This window comes from Microchirus variegatus (assembly GCF_963457635.1).
Source record: "Microchirus variegatus genome assembly, chromosome: 12".
NCBI lineage: Eukaryota > Metazoa > Chordata > Actinopteri > Pleuronectiformes > Soleidae > Microchirus > Microchirus variegatus.
In genome coordinates, this window is record NC_139813.1 from 28,236,958 (window position 1) to 28,246,957 (window position 10,000).

The 10,000-nt window shown below is 34.2% G+C and overlaps 1 protein-coding gene across 3 annotated transcripts in view; it reads right to left on the reverse strand.

Moving 5' to 3' along the window:
- hivep2a (HIVEP zinc finger 2a) overlaps positions 1–10,000 on the reverse strand; it is a 72,656-nt gene that overhangs the window by 30,289 nt on the left and 32,367 nt on the right. The gene's annotated exons all lie outside the window — the stretch shown is intronic.

Consider the following 10,000-nt stretch of genomic DNA (forward strand, 5'->3'; position numbering starts at 1 on the left):
TGACTTTCTTCAAAAAAAAAAAGTATCTCGGAATGACTTGAAATTTACCATCATAATAGTCGGCATCGCCCTGAACAAGGATCTGTTGAAAATACTTGGAAATCTCTTAAGGAATAATTTTCATGAATTTTTGAAATCAAGGAATTTATCTATTTGCCTTGATGCACTTTGACAGTGAGCTGAGTTTCTTCTAAAAAAAAACAAAAAGTATCTCGGAATGACTTTAAATTTACCATCATAATAGTCGGCATCGCCCTGAACAAGAATCTGTTGAAAATATTTGCAAATCTCCTACGGAATAATTTTAATGAATTTTTTTAATTCAGGAAATGATCCATTTGCCCTGATACACTTTGACAGTGAACTGACTTTCTTCAAAAAAAAAAAGTATCTCGGAATGACTTGAAATTTACCATCATAATAGTCGGCATCGCCCTGAACAAGGATCTGTTGAAAATACTTGGAAATCTCTTAAGGAATAATTTTCATGAATTTTTGAAATCAAGGAATTTATCTATTTGCCTTGATGCACTTTGACAGTGAGCTGAGTTTCTTCTAAAAAAAAACAAAAAGTATCTCGGAATGACTTTAAATTTACCATCATAATAGTCGGCATCGCCCTGAACAAGAATCTGTTGAAAATATTTGCAAATCTCCTACGGAATAATTTTAATGAATTTTTTTAATTCAGGAAATGATCCATTTGCCCTGATACACTTTGACAGTGAACTGACTTTCTTCAAAAAAAAAAAGTATCTCGGAATGACTTGAAATTTACCATCATAATAGTCGGCATCGCCCTGAACAAGGATCTGTTGAAAATACTTGGAAATCTCTTAAGGAATAATTTTCATGAATTTTTGAAATCAAGGAATTTATCTATTTGCCTTGATGCACTTTGACAGTGAGCTGAGTTTCTTCTAAAAAAAAAAAAAAGTATCTCGGAATGACTTGAAATTTACCATCATAATAGTCAGCATCGCCCTGAACAAGGATCTGTTGAAAATATTTGCAAATCTCCTACGGAATAATTTTAATGAATTTTTTTAATTCAGGAAATGATCCATTTGCCCTGATGCACTTTGACAGTGAGCTGACTTTCTTCAAAAAAACAAAAAGTATCTCGGAATGACTTGAAATTTACCATCATAATAGTCGGCATCGCCCTGAACAAGGATCTGTTGAAAATATTTGCAAATCTCTTAAGGAATAATTTTGTGGAATTTTTGAAATTTTGAAATGATCCATTTGCCCTGATGCACTTTGACAGTGAACTGACTTTCTTCTAAAAACAAAAAGTATCTCGGAATGACTTTAAATTTACCATCATAATAGTCGGCATCGCCCTGAACAAGGATCTGTTGAAAATATTTGCAAATCTCCTACGGAATAATTTTAATGAATTTTTTTAATTCAGGAAATGATCCATTTGCCCTGATGCACTTTGACAGTGAGCTGACTTTCTTCAAAAAAACAAAAAGTATCTCGGAATGACTTGAAATTTACCATCATAATAGTCGGCATCGCCCTGAACAAGGATCTGTTGAAAATACTTGGAAATCTCTTAAGGAATAATTTTCATGAATTTTTGAAATCAAGGAATTTATCTATTTGCCTTGATGCACTTTGACAGTGAGCTGAGTTTCTTCTAAAAAAAAACAAAAAGTATCTCGGAATGACTTGAAATTTACCATCATAATAGTCGGCATCGCCCTGAACAAGGATCTGTTGAAAATATTTGCAAATCTCCTACGGAATAATTTTAATGAATTTTTTTAATTCAGGAAATGATCCATTTGCTCTGATGCACTTTGACAGTGAGCTGACTTTCTTCTAAAAAAAAAAAAAAAGTATCTCGGAATGACTTGAAATTTACCATCATAATAGTCGGCATCGCCCTGAACAAGGATCTGTTGAAAATACTTGGAAATCTCTTAAGGAATAATTTTCATGAATTTTTGAAATCAAGGAATTTATCTATTTGCCTTGATGCACTTTGACAGTGAGCTGAGTTTCTTCTAAAAAAAAAAAAAAAGTATCTCGGAATGACTTGAAATTTACCATCATAATAGTCGGCATCGCCCTGAACAAGGATCTGTTGAAAATATTTGCAAATCTCCTACGGAATAATTTAAATGAATTTTTTTAATTCAGGAAATGATCCATTTGCTCTGATGCACTTTGACAGTGAGCTGACTTTCTTCTAAAAAAAAAAAAAAGTATCTCGGAATGACTTGAAATTTACCATCATAATAGTCGGCATCGCCCTGAACAAGGATCTGTTGAAAATACTTGGAAATCTCTTAAGGAATAATTTTCATGAATTTTTGAAATCAAGGAATTTATCTATTTGCCTTGATGCACTTTGACAGTGAGCTGAGTTTCTTCTAAAAAAAAAAAAAAAAGTATCTCGGAATGACTTGAAATTTACCATCATAATAGTCGGCATCGCCCTGAACAAGGATCTGTTGAAAATATTTGCAAATCTCCTACGGAATAATTTTAATGAATTTTTTTAATTCAGGAAATGATCCATTTGCTCTGATGCACTTTGACAGTGAGCTGACTTTCTTCTAAAAAAAAAAAAAAAGTATCTCGGAATGACTTGAAATTTACCATCATAATAGTCGGCATCGCCCTGAACAAGGATCTGTTGAAAATACTTGGAAATCTCTTAAGGAATAATTTTCATGAATTTTTGAAATCAAGGAATTTATCTATTTGCCTTGATGCACTTTGACAGTGAGCTGAGTTTCTTCTAAAAAAAAAAAAAAAGTATCTCGGAATGACTTGAAATTTACCATCATAATAGTCAGCATCGCCCTGAACAAGGATCTGTTGAAAATATTTGCAAATCTCCTACGGAATAATTTTAATGAATTTTTTTAATTCAGGAAATGATCCATTTGCCCTGATGCACTTTGACAGTGAGCTGACTTTCTTCAAAAAAACAAAAAGTATCTCGGAATGACTTGAAATTTACCATCATAATAGTCGGCATCGCCCTGAACAAGGATCTGTTGAAAATATTTGCAAATCTCTTAAGGAATAATTTTGTGGAATTTTTGAAATTTTGAAATGATCCATTTGCCCTGATGCACTTTGACAGTGAACTGACTTTCTTCTAAAAACAAAAAGTATCTCGGAATGACTTTAAATTTACCATCATAATAGTCGGCATCGCCCTGAACAAGGATCTGTTGAAAATATTTGCAAATCTCCTACGGAATAATTTTAATGAATTTTTTTAATTCAGGAAATGATCCATTTGCCCTGATGCACTTTGACAGTGAGCTGACTTTCTTCAAAAAAACAAAAAGTATCTCGGAATGACTTGAAATTTACCATCATAATAGTCGGCATCGCCCTGAACAAGGATCTGTTGAAAATACTTGGAAATCTCTTAAGGAATAATTTTCATGAATTTTTGAAATCAAGGAATTTATCTATTTGCCTTGATGCACTTTGACAGTGAGCTGAGTTTCTTCTAAAAAAAAACAAAAAGTATCTCGGAATGACTTGAAATTTACCATCATAATAGTCGGCATCGCCCTGAACAAGGATCTGTTGAAAATATTTGCAAATCTCCTACGGAATAATTTTAATGAATTTTTTTAATTCAGGAAATGATCCATTTGCTCTGATGCACTTTGACAGTGAGCTGACTTTCTTCTAAAAAAAAAAAAAAAAGTATCTCGGAATGACTTGAAATTTACCATCATAATAGTCGGCATCGCCCTGAACAAGGATCTGTTGAAAATACTTGGAAATCTCTTAAGGAATAATTTTCATGAATTTTTGAAATCAAGGAATTTATCTATTTGCCTTGATGCACTTTGACAGTGAGCTGAGTTTCTTCTAAAAAAAAAAAAAAAGTATCTCGGAATGACTTGAAATTTACCATCATAATAGTCGGCATCGCCCTGAACAAGGATCTGTTGAAAATATTTGCAAATCTCCTACGGAATAATTTAAATGAATTTTTTTAATTCAGGAAATGATCCATTTGCTCTGATGCACTTTGACAGTGAGCTGACTTTCTTCTAAAAAAAAAAAAAAGTATCTCGGAATGACTTGAAATTTACCATCATAATAGTCGGCATCGCCCTGAACAAGGATCTGTTGAAAATACTTGGAAATCTCTTAAGGAATAATTTTCATGAATTTTTGAAATCAAGGAATTTATCTATTTGCCTTGATGCACTTTGACAGTGAGCTGAGTTTCTTCTAAAAAAAAAAAAAAAAGTATCTCGGAATGACTTGAAATTTACCATCATAATAGTCGGCATCGCCCTGAACAAGGATCTGTTGAAAATATTTGCAAATCTCCTACGGAATAATTTTAATGAATTTTTTTAATTCAGGAAATGATCCATTTGCTCTGATGCACTTTGACAGTGAGCTGACTTTCTTCTAAAAAAAAAAAAAAAAGTATCTCGGAATGACTTGAAATTTACCATCATAATAGTCGGCATCGCCCTGAACAAGGATCTGTTGAAAATACTTGGAAATCTCTTAAGGAATAATTTTCATGAATTTTTGAAATTGAGGAAAATATCCATTTGTCCTGATGCACTTTGACAGTGAGCTGAGTTTCTTCTAAAAAAAAAAAAAGTATCTCGGAATGACTTGAAATTTACCATCATAATAGTCGGCATCGCCCTGAACAAGGATCTGTTGAAAATATTTGCAAATCTCCTACGGAATAATTTTAATGAATTTTTTTAATTCAGGAAATGATCCATTTGCCCTGATGCACTTTGACAGTGAGCTGACTTTCTTCAAAAAAACAAAAAGTATCTCGGAATGACTTGAAATTTACCATCATAATAGTCGGCATCGCCCTGAACAAGGATCTGTTGAAAATATTTGCAAATCTCTTAAGGAATAATTTTGTGGAATTTTTGAAATTTTGAAATGATCCATTTGCCCTGATGCACTTTGACAGTGAACTGACTTTCTTCTAAAAACAAAAAGTATCTCGGAATGACTTGAAATTTACCATCATAATAGTCGGCATCGCCCTGAACAAGGATCTGTTGAAAATATTTGCAAATCTCCTACGGAATAATTTTAATGAATTTTTTTAATTCAGGAAATGATTCATTTGCCCTGGTACACTTTGACAGTGAGCTGACTTTCTGCAAAAAAAAAAAAAGTATCTCGGAATGACTTGAAATTTACCATCATAATAGTCGGCATCGCCCTGAACAAGGATCAGTTGAAAATATTTGGAAATCTCTTAAGGAATAATTTTGAGGAATTTTTGAAATTGAGGAAATGATCCATTTGCCCTGATGCACTTTGACAGTGAGCAGAGTTTCTTCTAAAAAAAAAAAAAAGTATCTCGGAATGACTTGAAATTTACCATCATAATAGTCGGCATCTCCCTGAACAAGTATCTGTTGAAAATACTTGGAAATCTCTTAAGGAATAATTTGGAGGAATTTTTGAAATTGAGGAAAATATCCATTTGTCCTGATGCACTTTAACAGTGAGCTGACTTTCTTCGAAAAAAAAAAAAAAAGTATCTCGGAATGACTTGAAATTTACCATCATAACAGTCGGCATCACCCTGAACAAGGATCTGTTGAAAATACTTGGAAATCTCTTAAGGAATAATTTTGAGGAATTTTTGAAATTGAGGAAAATATCCATTTGTCCTGATGCACTTTGACAGTGAGCTGACTTTCTTCTAAAAAAAAAAAAAAAGTATCTCGGAATGACTTGAAATTCACCATCATAATAGTCTGCATCGCCCTGAACAAGGATCTGTTGAAAATATTTGCAAATCTCCTACGGAATAATTTTTATGAATTTTTGAAATTGAGAAATGATCCATTTGCCCTGATGCACTTTGACAGTGAACTGACTTTCTTCTAAAAACAAAAAGTATCTCGGAATGACTTTAAATTTACCATCATAATAGTCGGCATCGCCCTGAACAAGGATCAGTTGAAAATATTTGCAAATCTCCTACGGAATAATTTTTATGAATTTTTTTAATTCAGGAAATGATCCATTTGCCCTGATGCACTTTGACAGTGAACTGACTTTCTTCAAAAAAAAAAAAAAGTATCTCGGAATGACTTGAAATTCACCATCATAATAGTCGGCATCGCTCTGAACAAGGATCAGTTGAAAAATTTGCAAATCTCCTACGGAATAATTTTTATGAATTTTTTTAATTCAGGAAATGATCCATTTGCCCTGATGCACTTTGACAGTGAACTGACTTTCTTCTAAAAACAAAAAGTATCTCGGAATGACTTTAAATTTACAATCATAATAGTCAGCATCGCCCTGAACAAGGATCTGTTGAAAATATTTGCAAATCTCCTACGGAATAATTTTAATGAATTTTTTTAATTCAGGAAATGATCCATTTGCCCTGATACACTTTGACAGTGAGCTGACTTTCTGCAAAAAAAAAAAAAGTATCTCGGAATGACTTGTAATTTACCATCATAACAGTCGGCATCACCCTGAAATATTTGGAAATCTCTTAAGGAATAATTTTGAGGAATTTTTGAAATTGAGGAAATGATCCATTTGCCCTGATGCACTTTGACAGTGAGCTGAGTTTCTTCTAAAAAAAAAAAAAAGTATCTCGGAATGACTTTAAATTTACCATCATAATAGTCGGCATCTCCCTGAACAAGGATCTGTTGAAAATATTTGCAAATCTCCTACGGAATAATTTTAATGAATTTTTTTAATTCAGGAAATGATCCATTTGCCCTGATGCACTTTGACAGTGAGCTGACTTTCTTCAAAAAAACAAAAAGTATCTCGGAATGACTTGAAATTTACCATCATAATAGTCAGCATCGCCCTGAACAAGGATCTGTTGAAAATACTTGGAAATCTCTTAAGGAATAATTTTGAGGAATTTTTGAAATTGAGGAAATGATCCATTTGCCCTGATGCACTTTGACAGTGAACTGAGTTTCTTCTAAAAACAAAAAGTATCTCGGAATGACTTTAAATTTACCATCATAATAGTCGGCATCGCCCTAAACAAGGATCTGTTGAAAATACTTGGAAATCTCCTACGGAATAATTTTTATGAATTTTTGAAATTGAGAAATGATCCATTTGCCCTGATGCACTTTGACAGTGAACTGAGTTTCTTCTAAAAACAAAAAGTATCTCGGAATGACTTGAAATTTACCATCATAATAGTCGGCATCGCCCTGAACAAGGATCTGTTGAAAATATTTACAAATCTCCTACGGAATAATTTTAATGAATTTTTTTAATTCAGGAAATGATCCATTTGCCCTGGTACACTTTGACAGTGAGCTGACTTTCTGCAAAAAAAAAAAAAGTATCTCGGAATGACTTGAAATTTACCATCATAATAGTCGGCATCGCCCTGAACAAGTATCTGTTGAAAATACTTGGAAATCTCTTAAGGAATAATTTGGAGGAATTTTTGAAATTGAGGAAAATATCCATTTGTCCTGATGCACTTTAACAGTGAGCTGACTTTCTTCTAAAAAAAAAAAAAAAGTATCTCGGAATGACTTGAAATTTACCATCATAACAGTCGGCATCACCCTGAACAAGGATCTGTTGAAAATACTTGGAAATCTCTTAAGGAATAATTTTGAGGAATTTTTGAAATTGAGGAAAATATCCATTTGTCCTGATGCACTTTAACAGTGAGCTGACTTTCTTCTAAAAAAAAAAAAAAAGTATCTCGGAATGACTTGAAATTCACCATCATAATAGTCGGCATCGCCCTGAACAAGGATCTGTTGAAAATATTTGCAAATCTCCTACGGAATAATTTTTATGAATTTTTGAAATTGAGAAATGATCCATTTGCCCTGATGCACTTTGACAGTGAGCTGACTTTCTTCAAAAAAAAAAAAGTATCTCAAAATGACTTGAAATTTACCATCATAATAGTCGGCATCACCCTGAACAAGGATCTGTTGAAAATATTTGCAAATCTCCTACGGAATAATTTTTATGAATTTTTGAAATTTTGAAATGATCCATTTGCCCTGATGCACTTTGACAGTGAGCTGAGTTTCTTCTAAAAAAAAAAAAAAGTATCTCAGAATGACTTTAAATTTACCATCATAATAGTCGGCATCGCCCTGAACAAGGATCTGTTGAAAATATTTGCAAATCTCCTACGGAATAATTTTAATGAATTTTTTTAATTCAGGAAATTATCCATTTGCCCTGATGCACTTTGACAGTGAGCTGACTTTCTTCAAAAAAAAAAAAAGTATCTCAGAATGACTTGAAATTTACCATCATAATAGTCGGCATCACCCTGAACAAGGATCTGTTGAAAATATTTGCAAACTTCTAAAGGAATAATTTTAAGGAATTTTTGAAATTCAGGAAATGATCCATTTGCTCTGATGCACTTTGACAGTGAGCTGACTTTCTTAGACACATTAGTGTTGTACCTAATGAGGTTACAGAGTGTTTGTATTATGTTGGCCTTCACGTTCCTTATCATATGTGACCGTAACTGAAACATGTTCTTAAGGAATACATCCTTCCTACAGACACTGCACTAGTCTGTATAAAAACACACAAACTACCACTGTGTCATCTGTAGTCGCTGCTCGTTCTGCTTCTATTTTTGTTCACACTGAAAAATGTGACATTGGCACTTTTTTTTTTTTTGCAGCAAGACTCTGCAGAAGAGGAAGAAGAGGAGGAGGAAGGAAAATTCCCAGTTTTTATTCTGCTGTTAAGCTGCTGCTCATTATGGAGCCACACACACACACACACACACACACACACACACACACACACACACACACACACACACACACACACACACACACACACACACACACACACACACACACACACACACACACACACACACACACACACACACACACACACACACACACACACACACACACACACACACACACACACACACAGAGACCACAGAGGAATTTCCTAGTTTTGTATAAAACTGATAATGGGATGTGTCCCAGCGGGAGTGGAAAATCAGAGGTGACTTACAAGCCTTTGCATTCCAACACACACACACACACACACACACACACCCACACACACACACACACACACACACACACACACACACGAACACACACACACACAGAAGTTTCCATGTCTTCAGCAGCAGAATTCCTGGTGATATTCGTCTGGTTTTGTCAGAAACAGGAAGTGACTGTCGCTGACGTACGGACGACGACGACCTTCACGACCTCAGAGTTCTCTGTGACTTTACTCTACAGCGCCACCATCAGTGGCTAACGGTGGCTTACGGTGGCTAACAGGGGCTAGCCTGAGATACGTCTGTGTCTGTGCTTTTTTCCGACTTCTCAACTGGAACGCGATAAACTCGGGGGTTTTGTTGTTGTTTTTAATCGTAGCTGATCGTTTACTTTGGACGAAAACAAAGTAAACCGCTTGTGTCATGGCGACATTTTGATGAATTATCGTATAAGATAATTCATCAAAATGTCGTCATGACACATTGTGTATATACTGTATATATATATATATATATATATAAATAAACATATGTTTTTATGTTACCTTTCATTTCTGTAGTTTTTCCACAACCATCGCTAAAAACATTAGCGCTAACAGGAAGTAGCTGCACAACAAATCAGTTTATTTTTGGTGAGCATTAGCGCTTAGCACTTAGCATTAAGCACTCACAAGTTAGCTGTTTTTATTAAACGTCAAATCACTTTGTTCTCCTTCCATCTCCACCTCCTCATCCCTCCTCCTCTTCATGTTCTCCCTCTCCTGTCCTTCATAATTAATCCATCACAGTAACTATTCTTTCTTTCTTTCTTTCTTTCTTTCAGTTATTATTATTATATTATTACATAGTTATTAACTGGTTATGTGTAGAGCTGTGTGTGTGTGTAGAGCTGTGTGTGTGTGTGTGGTCCTGGCAGTGTGTGTAGCACAGACGGTGTAAGGCTTATACCTGCAGAGAGAGAGTGTGTGTGTGTGTGTGTGTGTGTGTGTCTGTGTG